Genomic DNA, 19441 nt, shown 5'->3' with positions numbered 1-19441 from the left:
ACAGTTATTTATAGTTGCAGAATATTCCCTGTCTAAATTATATAAACACAATAATTTCTTTCTACTTCTTGCTTAGTAGTAAAGTATTTCAATAGTAATGTAAATATTTTAATGTTTCTTTTTTTATTCATCTGTTTCAACGCCATATATTTATTTTTCATTTTCGACATCCTGAGGTATGGTGCCATTACTACTGAAAATGGCCGAGAAACATGTTTAACTATTTTTGTGTTCTGTGTTATTTCAGAACTGGGTTTACTGGTTATCTTACAATCTTCAAATAATTATCCTCCACAATCAGCTGACAATTGTGAGAATGCTTGACACAGTGATATAGAAAGTTTAATTGCTCCTCAATTATATCATCTGCTTCTGTACTTACACCACTCTTTAAAAAACATATCTTTCTGCATTGCTGCGTAAATTAATTTAAATTTAATGCTATTATTTAGACGAAAATAGTTACTAGGTAATGACAAAATTATACAGGTGATGCTAATTTTCTAAAGGCGGGTCTTATTAAGTTCCGCCTCCATTCGAAGCGAGACGAGGGATTTGTATGTTAAAATCGGAACATACGTACCGCCAAATCGGGACATCTGGCAACCCTGCCTGTGCATATTTTAGTTTACTTCTCTAACTGTAACAATGACAATATCGAAGCTTTCCAGTCAGTTCTTATTACCTTGAAAAGTGACAATAAGTATCCCATTGTAGAAATATAAAATTAAAAATTTAAATTACTTTTTGTGTTTGCCTTCTCTTTGATTGGTATTATGTACGATCGTACGATCCAACCCACGCATAGTGAACAAAATGTACGATCCTATTGGCAAATAGGAGGAAACGTGTCAAAAAAGGAGGATTTTTAAACTTTGTTACAATTTATATTTGAAGTTTTATAGGCCTATATCTGCAGTATTGTATTCAAAATATTTTCTGCGTGTATCACTTCTACACTACAAGTGCTGTACAATCCATTACGTAACACAGATTTGGAACAGTCTGTAACATTACTCCCTTGTGCCATTCGTGTTTTGTGATAGTGACAGGGTTGCCAGATTTTAGATCTACCAAGGCGGGACATCCTTTTATCATTACATACAATACTTAATCCTCTGATTGAGATCCTGGCTTATATGTACAGTTTCGCTGGAAAAGGATGAGACGATTGAATATTCTTAAGTCTCAGATGTAAGCAGTGGCGTATACTGGTTAAAGGGTTTGGGCTACCACTGACCCTATTATTACAGAAAATATATTTTAAAATCCCTATAATAAAATTCCTTACATATTTACGTGAATTCCAGACGTCTTGATTGGGACGAAAATACGTTGATGACTACGTCATTGAAATTAAAGTTGGGCCACTTGCAAAGTTTCTGTAGAAATGACTTTTCAATGGATATTAGTGCCAAGCCGGATAAACGTTTTTGTGTATGAGTTGATCTACAGTAGGATTTTATTCTCTTCAACGCAGAAAATGTTCTTCCTACCGATGCTGACGTAGCTGGTATTGTCACAATTAATGTTGCCAATTTAATGACTTCAGGAATAACTTGGTTCAGCTGGTTTTCATATATTTCATGGATAGTTTTGTTCGAAAAATCAAAGACTTCTGCTGAATATATTACACTTAATTCATTTTTCAAACGTACTTGATCAAAGTGACTGTTATAGGACTGAAATAATTTGTTTAGTGCCTCATTCGGGAAGTTTTCTCTATAAGCAGAAAATTTTTGAGAATCTAGAAGATGTGTGAACTGAAGCTTTCCATAATCAGAAAATCTGTCAGTAATTTCCATGTGCATACGATCTAGTATGCTGTAGTAGAGCTGCCTGTATTTCAATTCATCATCTCCTTTTCTTCGCTTTAATGGTGGTTCCATTGTATTGGCTCAAGAATTTTCATTTTACATATTACTCCATATGGACGGAAACCCACTACGTCTGAACTCGGATATAGTATTTTTTTTTTAACTTTGATACCTCTTGCAAGTAGTATGCTATGTCTAGACTTTTTGTCTGAAGAATAATTTAGAGCACATCTGTATGTGCGAACACTCTAGCATAGACTTCAAGAAGAAATATATTCTGAAACTGTGTGAAAAAATTCAAATATCCTTGAGCCTGCACATTTACAGCATCATCCCAGTTTTCTTCAGAGTCATTACAAATGATATTTATAAAGAAAGCAGTCCGTTTTTCTCTGTATTCCTTTACTGTATTTACAAGCCGAGATGTAAAATTCAATCTAGTTGGTGCTACTTTTGGGAGTTTCTTGTTCATAAATTCCTTGAGTTTTCTGATCTTTTAGGAGATGATGAGAAAAATGCAGCTAAACCCGAGTGTTTTGAAAAAAAATGCGGCATTCTGGAATGGATTAAGTAGTTTGTTGCAAAACTAAATTGAGAACATGGCTGTAACAATGGACAAATAGTGATTGAGGATACTTTTCTTGAACTTTTGTTTTTAAGCCATTAATATTTCCCCCCATAACTGAAGCACCATCGTATGTCTGTGCAATTAACTTATTGCCGACATTGGATTCTGCTGTAACACCTTCCACATGCTGAAACAAAGCAGCAGCAGTTTTGTCCGAACTGACATTTGTGAATCCTATAAACTGTTCTTGAACATTGGCAGTATTGTCGACGTATCTTAAAACAGTGGACAATTGACTCTGATTAGAGCAGTAACTTATTTCATCAGCAACGATGGCCACAAAAAGTTCTATGTTCTTTATCATAACCCCACTTATAGCAAATATTAAGTCATTCTGAATTGCGAGAGAAGTACCACGAAATACTGTTGAACTCTCAAGGTGATTGGCCAGTAAATGGTCAAATTCACTTAAGGAACTTAAATATTCAATATAATTTCCTATATTGTCTGATTCCACACTCTCGTTATGACCCCAAAAAGCCAATTCTTGTTTTCCTAGAAAGCAGATTGCGTTAATAAGACGCAGTGAAATCTCCCGATTTTTTTTCACAAGAGCATTGTGTTGGTTGATATGTAGAGCTTTTTGCTTATCTAGCTGTAAATCAATTCTTGTCTTCCCAAAGTTTGCAAAGTTCATGCTACTACAAATATGAGCTTTTGATTTGTCGTATTCTAGGACTGCTTTTCGAAGGAGTTCATATTAGAAAACCCCTCTTTTGACCACACATTAGTTTCGCGGCTAAATAACAAATATGGCCAGAAAAATAGTTTAGACAGTTTAGAAGTACCACACAACCAATTCCACTTACCATATGCTGTTGAAGTGAAATGGCGTGTGTACTCACGCTGTTTTTCTTTTACGTCCATGGACAAATTTAACTCAGGAGTTGGTCTTTCCATTTTCACAATTTCAACTTTCTCGTTGTTATGTACGACGGTTAAAAGGCACTTTTAATAAACCTTCTATTACACAGTCTCTAGAAACTTGTTCTGCCATATTTTTCACAATATCACTTAATTGGAAATTTAAAAACTTAATAATTCACAATTAATATAACTCTTAGACACTCGAACAAATCACAAATTTAAAATAATGCACTGCAAGAACACAATCACATTCATGAGCCAGCGTACTAAGCGTATTTTTGCTTCGCTCCTGAGAAGAAACCGATCACGAGAGCGGCAACTCATCCGGTCTACACTGCACGATGGAAACAGAAGGGAGCAGGGGGACGGGCAGTTGTGCGACAGGACAGGACAGCGTGCGCGGAACGGTCACAGGCTACCTCACGTAGCAAGCGGTTTCTCCAGCGATGCCTCCTTGACAACTTGTTTCTTTTCGAGAGCAGAGAGCGCATATAAATCTAACAATTACTTTAATTTTAATTACTATGGTAAAACTAATAATACAAAATTATTACATTATGTTATATTATAAACTTTTTCCTTTTGTAATTTCCTGGTAGCCCCGGTAGTCCGCAAAATACGCCCCTGGATGTAAGACACTGCGCATGATCGGAGACCAGAGCACTGATACACAAGATAACGAAGATTGAGTTACTTAAATGCAGGCTACTTGGTTTGTTACTACCATCGTTCCGAAATTCAGTTCAAATACTGCAAAAAATATGATAATATTACGTAAATAAAATATAACTATATACATAAATCGTGTAGTTAAATCGACAATGGACCTTCATGACTAGATCGACACTACGCACAGAAAGGAAAGTTTTCGTGTCGTTTCAATAGCTCAGACGCTAAGACTTCTGCCTGTAGTGTAGAAGAGAGCGAGTTCGATTCTTAGTCTACATCTACGATTTTTTTGTCTAAATAATGTTGAAATAGCTAAGTAACGTTGAAATAGAGTTTTACAAAGTCCTGAAATTAAGTGTTAATGATCACAGACAATACAAAATTACAAGTTATAATATTATAAACGATAATCTAGTGAATGCATTTATATACACATACACACATATACAATGTAAATGCATAGGTAAGAGTCGGGTAGTATCGGACATCGGGTAATATCGGACAGTGAGTTTTTTTCATCTACCACACGATGATAGTACCTGATTGACATGGTTACGTTTCTGTGATGTCGCATAGAGAATCGTAACCATGTCATTCAGGTACTACCATATGGTGGTAGATGAAGGAAACGTACTGTCCGATACTACCCGATGTCCGATACTACCCGATGTCCAATACTACCCGACTCTGCCCTATATATTAAAAACTAACAATTAAAATTAAATTAAAAAATATTCCTAAGCCACACAGACAAACTTCTACAAAGGTTTAGAGTTCTTAGGCTATGTCATTTGCTGAGTAATTATTACAATATTTTATTAGTAGCTTTCCCATATGTGTAAGAAATGCACTCGCACAAAACACTTTTTGTTAAAAGTGTGGCTTTGGATTATTTCATTCTCACCCCTTCAGTTGATTTTAACTATTATATCTACGTGTTTCCAATAGTGTTTAATTTAATGTGCATTAAATTTTATTCATGTTATAATTGAATGAAAAAGCAATGTTGGAGTTATTGACCAATTACATATATTAGGGGAGAGTCGGTTAGTATCGGACATCGGGTAGTATCGGACAGTGCGTTTCTTTCATCTACCACCATATGGTAGTACCTGAATGACATGGTTACGTTTCTCTATGCGACATCACAGAAACGTAACCATGTCAATCAGGTACTATCATCGTGTGGTAGATGAAAGAAACTCACTGTCCGATATTACCCGATGTCCGATACTACCCGACTCTCCCCTAATACTAATTATTAAATGCAACTGTTAAGTAACCAATTGCAGTATCTTTCGCAAAATCTTTAATGTTTAAGTTGTCAATAATAATTCTGTGCCATGTACTATAAGACGTTAAAAGAATTTGCAATAGATTTGGAATCCTCTACTTTATAATCACTTGTTTTAATGAAAAAATATTTTCTTTCTTAGAATATCTACAAGTTTAACTTTAATAATATTCCGAATAGCTTTAATTGCATTATCTGAATTTTGTACTTTTCTATTCAAATGTATTCTATTTCCCTCTTTCATAATTTTTTATAAATTACACTGTACTTCTTGTAGTATTTAAGAACATGAGGATCATTACATTGCAGCTCATTACATAGAGATTCTTCTTTTTAATACATGAGATTTTTAAGTCCTTGCGTTATCTACATTTTTTTACTTTTGAATTTTTTCACAACATTGAGTGGAGAACATCCACTGAAGTGATTCTGAAATTAAGTGAAAGATACAATACATTTATTCTTAATATCAGTAGTACCAGTAGCATATACGTTTTTCCAAGATTCATTTTGTAGAAATAAATGTAAATAATCACTAGACACAGCATTTACGACCCTTTTTTAGTTTTTAAATTAATATTTTGAAATTATTCAGTGACATTGGAAAAACTTAGGATTTGTTTATCATGTTCTGACAAGCCATTCATTATAGATTCTGTCGAATAGAAATTCAGTCTGATTCTGTGTACAAAACTTTTATCAATGGCTGTGCTACTTCAGCTTGTATGCTGGTGGGAAAATTACGCTACGACTAAGGTTGTCAGTTTCAAGGCGTGAATTTAGTTTACTTTTACGGAAAAGTTCCGAGAGATAATCTATGTTTATTTCACTACAGAATAGCCACCTATGCCCACTGACGCCCTCGAAATCGAGACGAATTGTGGAATCAAGTTGTTGACACCTGGGAAGATCTCGCCGGGGATCAGAACCTATTCCACAATCTCGTGACATCCATGCCGGATTGACTTAGAGCTGTAATAGAAGTTGATGGCATATGGACAAGATTTTAAGTTAACAGGCCTCTTTTTGTTTCTTATGATTATTGTTTGAGGAAGAATACTTTTAACTTCCAAGTAAGATTTTTTGACGAGGTTCAGCCCACTTGTAAGACCCAGAAATTGGGCATAAATTATTCCATATTTTTCGACAAATTAGACAGTCGAGGAACTCTGAAGAAATTAATTACACCTCAATAAAAAAAGTTTTACCTGGGATCGAACACGAGAAGTTTCGGTTATATAGTGGAACCGACACGCTACTATATGAGCTACCGAGACAAGACAGTGACAGCAGCAGTCCAGAATGTAGATCCCATAGCAGGCGTTTGCCATTCGGTACAGAGAAGCATTGCTATTTTGTGACTCGAGCTATGTTGTGAAATCGTGGCCTTAAATGGCTGTCTTCTTCGTGATTCTTATTCTGGTCCTTGTCCTTGTTGTTGTGGTCCTTGTAACAATTCTTGTTGTATATGTCATGGTATTTATTGTTACGTCGATATCGAGTGAACCGCGCTGTAGAACTTTAACTTCCGACGACCAAGAGTCGTCTCATTCCTTTTAAGGGTAACTGTACATATATTATCAGGCAGTACATCTCACTTGACGATATGTGTTAGAGGAAGAACATTTGTTTGTACTTTTCTGAAGTCTAACTAGTTTAATATGTAACTAGTTGGCAATGTATGCAATAGAAGGGGAAAGAAACTGGTCACCCTATCCATTCTCACCTAGTCTAATTGCCTGATAAGTGGTGCCTTTTTAGTAGATAAGAAATGAGGTCACGTGACAGGTAATAGGGTACTAGGTAGTTGAAAGGTGCGCGTGACTAAAGTGTGACACTCAAAATCCGTATAAATCACTAATCTCACCTTTTGTGAAAACTGTGGATGATCAAAAGACAGATATTCCTTATTTAGAGATACTGATCTAACAGCACTAAATTGTGAACATACGCTCTCATGATCTTTTAATCGTTCTGCACATAACCTAAACACATTATGCCGAAAATATACAAAATACCGTTCACAAACGGCAATTTGGCATCCACCTGAGGCTGTGAGTTGAGGCTCAACGAGGACGTAAAATTTGTTGTGCAACAGTAGTGTGACGTATTTTCATTATTAATGTGTACTAAATACCTATAATCTGATAATTCCTTTTCACACATTCTAAGAGGAAACACATCCTCATTCTCGACAAGTGCAAACACATTTTATTGAGATGTCATTGTTGTTTTGTTTTGTTTGTTTTTTTTTTCTTCAAATTTTGCAATGTCCTTAATTCCCACCGGAAAGTCAATACACCAATCATATTTACATTCCAAATCTGGTCTGTTCTCATAGCTAATCATGAAATTCTTGTCACTATCGAGAAATTTCGATAGTATACAATAGATATCGCTGTTGGCAACGTTCACTACAGATTTTGAATTCTTGTACCTGTGAGGAAGTACTATGAATGCACTTTCATCCATCAATGGTGTATATTTATTTACTCGCAATTCTAATTTGTGCAAAATGACATAAAACAAGCCCGATCTCTTCATACTACATTCTTGAAACTCTTTCATAATATTTTCTTTTTGTTTGTTGACAAACTCTCTAACATCTGAATATTGATATAGCACATCATTCTTACTTTCAAAATTATGAAATATTGTCTCGCTGTGAACACTGCCAAACATACATTCATTAAATAAGTTAAATTTTAAAGCGGAGTGCTCCCTTAAATTTATCTTTAAAATGTCTTCCATTTCATCAGAGACACATTCTACAATAACTTTCAATTCACGATCATGATGTGTCAAATTTAGAGAAATATAAGTCTTCAAACGATTTTTGAATGCTGTATCTAGTAACGTAAACACAGATCCAGAACGTGCTTGACTTGATCCCGAAGCTAAGCCTGCTGTGGGAACAGATGACGCAACTATCACGGCATCCACCCCAGAGATAGATGGCGTAGTCATTGCTGATATTGATGCGTCCATCGGAGTTGTTGGAAACCATGCAGTGCTCATCACATCTGCAGTGTTTCCATCCCATACAGTTTCTCATAATCCTCTTTGACATCGGTAACCTGATACAAAAATCAATCATTAATATTTTCATAAGTATTAAATAAACTCAATACGCACTTATATTTACATCCTACTCACCATATTGTGATTTTTTACGTGTTCAACCATATATCTTTCCACTTTACCAATTGTTCCACATAATTTACATCTGAATCTGATTTTGTTATGAAATTATTTTTTGTATCTTTCTAAAGTCTTTTTGGATGAATAGTCTTTTGCACAAATATCACATTTGTAACCTATTGCATTGTACTTGTCCTTCACACGTGCTCTCAACTTCCATTTATGTGAAAATATTTTATCACAAAAGTCACAATTATTTTGCATTTTTATGCAGTCTTTCACTATTAGTGTACTATCAACAGCTAGAGCGACAACGTTTCCCACAACTGTGCTATCCATGAATCTCAATTATGCTTTTATATCCTCAGGTTTCATACATGTGCAAAAAAAAATGTATCAATTTATCACCTTCAATCGAAAACTTTACACAAGTCGCTAGGTTCCGCGTGGGTGCCGGTGTTTAATTTGTAAGCTTGCAAGATTAAATGAAATTGAAGGCGCATGATTACGTATTCAAAACATGTTCACTTCAAAACCACATTACTCAGCAATTACGTCATCAATCACCAGGTGTTCAATTCGCAAGATTGTCATACAATATTTGTGAAACATAACACCCTGCAGATGGCCATTTCGTGTGGGTAGCGAACATACGTAATCAAAAAATATATCTTCCTCAACAATTACCTCATCGCTCAGCAGATGTTTAATTCTTAAGAATGTCATAGTTTCCACTCTGAAAAAGTTATTATGTCAGCGCAAACAAACTTGAATATTTCCCCCTGCGCTCTGAAAACAGTGCAAACAAATATGTCTGCTCTTGTGGATTTCCAACACCAATATTTTCAATATTTGTATACAACATAACATGTCTAAACTTGTCCAATCAATATACGTATTTAATTCGCAAATTTGCATAATATTTGCGCGTACAGCAGGTTACGATCAAAACAAGTTTACTTGCCCACGAATTGCGTCATCAATTACCAGATGTTTAACTCACACACAATATTTGCTATGAAAGTATTATTACGTCAGCAATAATTACGCAAACTAACATGTCTGAACACCCCCCGCACTAATAAACAACTCCACCCACTCGCAAGCTTGCGTGATATTTGCACAACATAGCAGGTGTTCGCTGTGAACACATGCACACATAATCAAAATATGTTTACTTCCTGCGGAATTATGCCATCACATCCAATTACACATCGCGCTGAAAAGTTTTTACGCCATCAATAACTCCTCCATCCAATTTCAATTACATATACAAATATGTCTGCACTTGCGTATATCCAATCCCCACCCCCACCCCCACTCCCCACTACTATTCATCATTACGTCCACCTCAATTAAATTACCATTCACATATCACTTTCATTTTTCCAACCAATCCAAAAACATTAAACCGATCCATCATTAACCAATTATACAACAATGCAAATACATTAACCTATCACTGACTAGACCACACACACTTCACATAAAACGTAATAAATTAACCCCCCCAATCTCTCCTCCACCATGTCTATGACGTCACACTTTAGCCACGCCCACTATGAGGTCACACTTTAGCCACGCCCACATTTCACTTATCTAGTACCCTATTAACCTGTCACGTGACCATCATCTCATATCTACTCTTGTTGGTATCACTTGTGAGGTTCAGACCACTGTCTTCGGACAGTTGACTAAACAACAACATACAGTACTTACGTCTTGTCTTAAAGGAAAGGTGACTGGGCAGAGTTGACGTTTTCATGAATGTACAAAAAAATGAATAAAAGATTGACCCTTTATATGCAGTTAAAGGAACTAATATGAATTTCAAAATTGCAATTAAAAAATATCGTAGATACGGGTTTCCAACTACAAAAAAATATTTATCTGGCTGTAAGTTACATCACGTTTCTCTGGCGTCTTTCTGAAGGACATGTGACAATAAAATGTCATGTCAAATTATTAACTTAATGACTTAATAATAGTTCTGTCTCAGATTTCCCCAGTTTTTATTATTAATTGTAAAGCACAAATTCCAAAAGATGGCATCACATATGGCAAAATATTCTTATTAATTTATTAAAATGACATAACATTTATTGACTCCTAAATTCACATTTTATTCTGTGATTTAACTAGTAACGCTAAAATTATACGAGTGATGTTAATTTTCTGAAGGAGGGATTTTTTGCGTTCCGCCTTGAATCGAAGTGAGACTAGGGATTTTTATATGAAATCGGGACAATAATAATATGTCATGTCAAATTATTAACTTAATGACTTAATAATAGTTCTGTCTCACAGATTTCCCCAGCTTTTTATCATTAATTTTAAAGCACAAATTCCAAAAGACTGCATCACATATGACAAAATATTCTTATTAAATTATTAAAATGACATAACATTTATTGACTCCTAAATTCATATTTTATTCCGTGATTTGATTGCATGGAAGAAAATAGTTAACTAGGTAACGCTAAAATTATACGAGTGATGTTAATTTTCTGAAGGAGGGACTTTTTGCGTTCCGCCTTGAATCGAAGTGGGACTGGTGATTTTTATATGAAATCGGGACATGTCCTATTAGGAATATTTATTTTTCAGTCACTGACTTTACTGCAATATATGTAAGGTACAAAACCTTTGCGTTACATGTTTTAAAAATCGTATGAACGTTTTCGTTGGATTATGCCAACATCATAAGATACAACATTTCTTCTAGCAATATCATTAGTCTCTACAAATACAATACATATTAAATAACATACAAAGTAATAAAACCATACTAAAAATCAACATAATTAGGAAACAAATGCCATACTTGTGTGACTGCCCTTGTTATCAAATAGTTAAAAGTACACGTGTGAATTACAATATTTATATATGTGTTTGCAAGTCTTCACAAGTAAAATAATAAAAAATAATAAAATAGAATACACTACATATTGTAAAATGTGAAGAGATGCAATTACAATATTTGAACTATATTAGCGAATTTGTTTATGTTCGTGTTCTTATATTCTTATTGACGCATGTCTTTACACTGTCCAGATATGTGTGCATCGTGGTGTATATCTTGTAGGTTTGTCTTGTTCAAACTTATTATGGATGTCTTTGAGTCCGACAATATATTTCAATGATAGGTTGTTTTATATTGATTAGCAGTATATGCTTAATTAGACGGTGATGCTATTCATCCAAGATGGTTAATTTATTTTATGGTCGGTATCCAAATACTGTAGTTATAGTAAAATATGTAATAAGGTGCAAGTCAGCTATTAGGTTTAATTAATGTAGACGTGTGTATTCGTTAGACATGTCCTGCCAAATAGTGACATCTGGTAACCCTGGGTAGTGCATGGGTTAAGACATCAGGTGCCATTGTGGTAAGTTCTCAGTGGCAGTGGAATCAGAAGATAGTGATAGTGGTCCTAGTAGGGCCTACTTCCGAATATCTGCATCCTGTGTATCTACTTGAATATAAATGACTGAAAAAATTATATAGAAAATTATGGCAAACTACCATTAAATTTACATAAATATTGGTTGTGCGGTTATGAAACGAACTGTGAAAGGACCAGATGTGGGTTCTGGTTCTTCTGTTGCTGTTCCTCCTGAGGAGGGAGATTATGTCTTCCATTTCTTAGGATTGTCATAAGGTAAGCAGAAAACAGAGTGATTAGAATCATTTTATGCGCCCATATTTAATTTTTAACAGTTATTTCCTTCTAAGAACTTAAAAAAATATTTGAAATAAACACTGTCGAGGCAGTTTAAGTAAAATAATTAAAATAGATCTAGTTTTATGTGTAGCGTACGATACTCCAATCATAATTTGTAAGCACTTGTGCGATCCAGTCAAGCCGCAGGCTCGGCAACACTGTGTTTTATACCATCTTTCTTCCAGTTTTAATTGTAATGCATCAGTTGTTGCATAAAGTAGCTACTAGTTAATTCATTCACAGTGTTCTGCCCAAGGGCAGGTCTTTCACTGTAAACCCAGCATTCTCAAAACTTTTTTATTTTGTGTCTTCCTCTTTGTCTCCGCATATGATCCATTCTCAACACTAGAAAGACTGAACATCGGCTACCTTAGAACTTATTACTACCACATAATGAGAACAAAACATCAATAGCGTATTTTACAGAAGCTATTTTTTAATGTTCGAGGAAACGAGTTTGTTACGAAATCCCAACATAAGCCTCGAAATGGTTAAGGGTGCCTGAGAATAAGATGCTTAGGAAAATATTTAGAACTAAGATGGATGATGTTACAGGAGAATGGAGAAAGTTGCTGAGCGCAGAACTGCACGCATTGTATTCTTCACCTGACATAATTAGAAACATTAAATCCAGATATTTGAGATGGACAGGGTATGTAGCACGTATGATCGCATTTAGAATAGAGTGTTAGTTGGGAAGCCGGAGGAAAAAGACCTTTGCGGAGGCCGAAATGTAGATGGGAGGATAATACTATTAAAATGGATTTGAGAGATATTGGATATAATGATAGACACTGGATTAATCTTGCTCAGGATGGGGACCGATGGCGGGCTTATGTGAGGGCGGCAATGACGTCCGGGTTCTCGAAAGCCATAACTAAGTAAATAAGTAAGGAGGACGAGTTACAAATATGATTATTTATTATAGCTGACATATGTGACCAAGGTTTTTTTTACTCTTTTCCAATACATTTGTTGAATACATCGTTTTTGAAGATGTAACATATGATTGCGCTTTTTCCTTCTTTACAGTTTTCCGTTATTTGATAGCGTTCTCTTTAATTGTCTTTAGGAAGCTCAGTGTCATTGTCATTGTGCATGCATGATTATGTTCATTCCTCTTCAAACGTTTGCCACAATAATTTCCTCAGACGGCTTGAGCAAGAAGTTACATAGCGAAATCCAAGACTGCTGATCTCTTTGTATAAAACCCAAGCATTGATTACAGCTAGATCAACAATGTGATACTGGCTTTACTGAGTACTTACGAGCAGTTTTATCGATATCAACTACATAATTTGAATCATTGAAGAATGTTACTCTATCTGACTTTTTTTTTTTTAATTCATCATAGTAATGTCATCGTTTTTTCAAGGAAAAAGGCGCGCGTTTACGGTTAAACCGCAATATGGGATTTAAAGCCCAAATGGTATTTTGTATTTTGATCATAAAAATTCCGTGCGAGTACGTGCCGATTTTTTAAAATCTCAGTATAAAAATGAACTTCAATACCGAAAATTCAAATTTTTAATGCAGTAATTTGGAACCTTATTATTACAGTATCAACATGAATAAATTAATTAAACTTTATATAAACCAAAAGTATATGCCTTTGGGCAGATTTTCCACGTGAAATTAAAAAAAATATATATTTTGCTTAAACACAACATAGAATGATCTTCCCTTGCATCGCTCCAACGTACAACTGGGCTGGGTAAGGACCGCCCGGGTCATCAACTTCTGGTATTTACTGTTGTTAATCTTTCTGAATCCCTTTCTGCGTTGCAGGTTTCTCAAGTGCAGACATCTGTTTTAATGTTTACAGTGTAGAAACAACAACTTCAGTGACTTTGAAAAATATATTTTTTTCCAGTTAGATTGAGATTCTGGTCTACAGCGCAAAGTGGAGATCGGACGGAACGATGTTGATAGCTAACGTGCGGAAATAGGAGAACGCAGAAAATACCACCAATTGCAACCTGTCTTCCACAAGGTTAACTATGAATTTTTAAATAAAGAATCGCAGTCCTTGCCCGGCTTCGAACACGGACCATCTGTTTAAAATCATGGTACCTATTACACAAGACACAACAACATTACGGTAACCATTATACTCGTAACAAAAAAAACGACTTGAAATTCAGTTTATAACATTTACAACAGTCTTCGCTGGTAAAATGTTTCATTGAAACTGACTTATTAAGAATAGTATTTTGTTAGTTATGTGGAGAACTAGTGCGCTTTCCAACCAAGTGATCCGATATCTGATTCCCGGTGTGAACAATGAAAGAAATTTATCTTCCGTCAACATGATTGGTGTGTACCCTTTGTCTTGTGATTCGGCCCAAATCTGTGAAATGTGTAGTGTATAATAAAATTAATTTCCATTCCCTAACATCAGTTGTGTGTTAAGTTGAACAACAGGGGAGAATGAGCAAAGTAAGAAAGGAGAATTAATTTATATACTGTATGAACTCATTACTGTCCCACACCATAGCGTCGTGGTCTAAGGTATCATGCCTGGACTTGCGGAATAAGCACTGGTTCTGGTCTACATGAGGAAAGAAATTTTGTCATGAAATTTCGGACTGACATGGATAGAGAAATCCGGTTTCGAAAGCCACCCACATGCTAACCACACGTTACCTCAGTACTGGCTGGATTACGGGCCCTGGCCCTTTATGGACTGTCGCGTCACGGATTACCTTTTTATGTCACGAGCCATAACTGTCTGCCGCCTCGGCTATGTGGATAGCGTACGCAGTTCCCAACCAAGCCGTCCGTAGTTCGATTCGAGGCGAAGAAATAGAAGAGATTTATCTTCCGTCCACAGGACCGGGTGTATTTCCCTTGCCATGTGTTGTCTCAGCGGTGTCCTGTGTCGTGCTGACCATACTGCCAGTGAGGTTCGCAATATGTTCTTGTCTAGTGTTGGTCAATAGGTAATAGCCTCCTCTATCCGCATCGGTAATAGAAGGGAAAGTGAAACTGGCGAAGAAAGAGAGATTATATGACAGTTGTATATAAAGACATCAAAATTGATAAAAAAAATAACATAAGGAAATAGTATTCAAATAATATAATATAATTAAAGAACACTAAGAATTCAATTAAAGATGAATCAAATAACGTAATAAACGAGTAAATAAATAAATATGTACACAAGTGAAAAAAATGAACGAATAAGTAAATAAATATATAGATATATAAATAATGGATAGGCATATAATATATAAATTAAAAGAAAAAAATAATGTAAAGCATAAACGGCTAACTTACGTTTAATGTTTTGTTATAAAATTTTGTCATTAGTTTCATTTGCAAAGAGGCTGGCCTGTGGCTAAAATTATGCTCGATATATGCAAATGAGGAACAAGAAGCGCACGTTATCAGGCGTCCTTGAACCCGGCCTTCGATCTGACTTAACACGACCTTCACCTTGAACAACTAGCCTTGCAGCCGGCAAGCCGTATTATATCAATATGCTGTTGATTGAAATATTTGTTCTGAAAATCTTTATGCACGGCACAGACCCGTTCGCGAAGCAATGAGATGTCTCGTCGGCCAGGCCTGTACGATGTTTACCTAGGCATGCGCAACTCGACAGGCAAATAACGCTGCACTAGCCTCGCCTCGCGGTGGGTTGCCTAACTATACATCTCGACGCCATGCTGGATTTTCCACCACTACCACCCGCATCTGAAAATCGATTCCATGTGACGTCGTAGTCTGACGTCACAGGCGTGCTATAATGTTTTGTATAGGGGTGGGGGGGTTAGTATCGAGTGGTGGTCGTTGTTTCTGAGAGAGGTCCGCTGCCACCGCTAGCAGCAGGAAGCTTAGGTTTCTGTTTGGAACAAGCCATGGTGGTGACATGGGACCTCCTCTCTGGGAACACTTCTTCGTCGACATGGAGAACCGTCAGCTTCCACTTCTGGTTCATGCTGATCGTATTCTTCACAGCTCATCAGGTGTCCGGAGAGGTGTTTACCAACTCGTTTCTCGTAAGGCTCCGCGGGGAACCAGGCAACGAGGTCGCCCACCGGGTGGCCAGCAGGAACGGTTTTGAAAATCTTGGTCCGGTGAGTAGTTGACAGCTTCATGTTTTCACTCTATTATAACACATTGGTTAAGACAATGCGCGTGAACATGACGACATCAATAAAAGCAGTCCCGTATTGACAGCTATGATGCATTGACATAGATAGCATTCAAGTATTTGCGTGCGTCTGACATTGGAGAAGTGCACAGTCATATACAATGAAGTCAACTAAGTATTTATTGGCTATGCAGAAATGTATTATAAACGAGAACCGAAATAAATTTCTTGCTAGACAAAGTAGGGTTAGAAACACCTTATTGTTTAACGTCAAAAATATAGAATAATGACTATTAAATCTACATATATGTAACATATATACATATATATGTATATATATACATACACATATATAAAATAAATTCGCCGATATGCCACAAAACCAGTGCTTTTTTTCTGGCAAGTCTGTGTTGCATTTTTCATCATGGAACCGAGAAAATATGTTAATAATTATGTTTTCTTAACAATTATAATTTAAATTCCATATAAATCTTGGAAGTCTGGACGAAATGGAGGTTAAAAACGGCAAAATTTCCGTGCACTTTACAGTAATTATCTTCCCGTCCGCTATTATATTCTACACATAGTTTCAATACCTTTTTCTGTAGAAGAAAAACACTGTATAAAACTATTTGTACGAAATTGTCATTATCCTTATTGTGACAAATTCTAAATGTAGTATCATACAACGTCCATGCCACGTATACTTTTATGTTACATAGGGAAATCAATTTCCGTATGTTTGTTGCTCGAAGCCGTTTCGTTTAAAATATTAAATTTTAAGTTATCTGTTTGCAGTTTCATTATGAATAATTTGATGTTAATTTATGTGTCATAATTTTATAGTTTCTGAAACCGGCAATTGAACATTTAAAGGGGTTTTAGAATATCATTTCTCATCATATTTATGCAATGATATGAAGTCTAACGAATTACAATGTCCATTTTGAATTATTAGTGAATTATTGGTAGAATAAAAAATTCATTAATCAGGTGCATGTTGCTTTCAATAAAAATCATTTATTACTTTATAGGTAATAGACATTTAACTTCTAACTCATTATTAGTTTTAAAAACATTGAAAAATTTGAACAGAATTGTCAAAAGTGTTACTAAAATAGATTTAAAGGGACCGTATATTAAGGTTCTACTTAGATTTGAATCTTGAATAATTAAGTTATACATTTTAAATAACATTTTTAAATGTGATATAAATTCCAAAGAAACTAATTATCATGGGACTATCTTACATTTATAACTAATTGTTCCTATTAAAATATCTGATGCAGTAAGAAATTGGATTGGCGTTTGCTGTTACAATTATTTTAGGCGAGATTGCTGCTACTATTACTACCACTACCATCACTACTACCAGCGCTACTGCTTTCATTTGTACTATTAATGCTCTCGCTATCATGGTTCCCAATACCAACGTCTACTACTATTACTACTACTAGTACTACTATTATAGTAGAGGAGGTAAGACTTGTCCTGTGACCTTATCATGTACCGTGGTTACATCACCAATGGGTATGGAGGGGGAAGATAAGTTTTAGTCTGAGATGAATTTTCGTATCGGTAGATTTGTATAATATTAACCATCACGAAACAAACTCACTTTCTGATAGCTTATTCTTTCCCCTCTCGCACAGCTCACATGTCAGGTGTCTTCTCCTCATCTCTACCACTTGTCCAAATACTTCCACTTCCTCCACCGCTCTCAATAATATTTTATTAATACTACTAGTGCTACCACTACTGCTATTACTTTTCTTACTACTGCTAATTCTTCTACCACCATTTATACTTTTACTTACCTACTACTATTGTCACCTTTTTTAGTACTTTTCCTACTACAACCGTATCATCACCACTTCTATTTTATTAATTTCATCACCACTTATAACACTACTATTAGTCTACTATAGGCATACTACTACTAAAATATGATGATGATGATTGTTATTATTATTATTATTATTATTATTATTATTATTATTATTATTATTATTATTATTAACTTTACTACTACTGAATTGACGGCTGTTCGTAGTTTCTCCGCTCATATTTTTAGCAACCTGATACTCGGCCAAGTCACTTCCAAGTTATTCCTCTTCACTAAATAATAATTAATGTCTAGCTACTGCTTGTTATTTATGGCGCAAGTTTTACCACTTTACTTTTGCCAGCCTTAATATTTATGCTTTATTACGTGTAATGGAATGGTATACATAATTTAATTTACTTATTAATTTCGGTACTTGCTTTAAGGTCTTTATCCAAGACGTTAGTTTCTTAATGTAAATTTGAGTGAATACATTTTATGGTATTTTGAATCGTAAAGATTGTTTAACAGAGGTACATCTATGTAAGTAACGGGCTAGCACCTTTTATTTTACACGTCTTAACGGGCTACACAACCATTTCATTTAACATTTCACTCATCGTCTTCTTTTTTCGCCATTATAGTAACAGCTCCTTATATTATCGATTTCGCGATTTTCCTGGCATAGACATTTTAGCTTGCTTGTTCTGCATCTACCAATATTTCGTTAGGAATTTCAATGTAATCCATTTCTACTAATTAATGTCGGACAAAATCATTTGTAGTAAACACTTTTGTTTTATTTTCCAACCATAGTACCCGATTATCACGTTTTCCCTATCATAGTAACTAATTAAGACGTTTCTAAATTATTATTTTGTCTGCAAATTCGCGATAATTCTTGTTCCAACAGTTATTAATTTATTTTCTCTTAAGATATACAATTCAAAATACTCGCTGTCGCTCGTTTATTTAAATTCCATGCTCGTATGTTAAGTTCTACATAACGGTCTTATAACGCAAATGGTGTTATTACTTGCTCGAAAATGCCTTAGAGGTACTGCAGAGAGCTCCTTAGAGTCCTACAACTTGTCCGGATAAACTATTTGTGAATCGCAGCGAAAGGAGGAGGGAGTGGGAGGAGAAACAATTGAAAGGTACACAGTCCGCGTCCTAACAAGGGAATTTGGGACTATGTGGAAGAATATATGTAAGCTCCAAACTTATTTGTCACTTTTATCACTCCGTCTTTCACCATTCTGTTGAAGGAAATTAAGAGAATTTTGATCTGTAGAAGCGGAAAGTGGAAGCAACCTAAGAGGTACCAGATGAGGGGGAGAAATGCCGCAAATACGATCAGCAGCACTGCTAAATAG

This window comes from Periplaneta americana, chromosome 17, assembly GCF_040183065.1.
Source record: "Periplaneta americana isolate PAMFEO1 chromosome 17, P.americana_PAMFEO1_priV1, whole genome shotgun sequence".
In the NCBI taxonomy this organism is placed as follows: Eukaryota; Metazoa; Arthropoda; class Insecta; order Blattodea; family Blattidae; genus Periplaneta; species Periplaneta americana.
Note: the sequence above shows the minus strand (reverse complement) of the source record.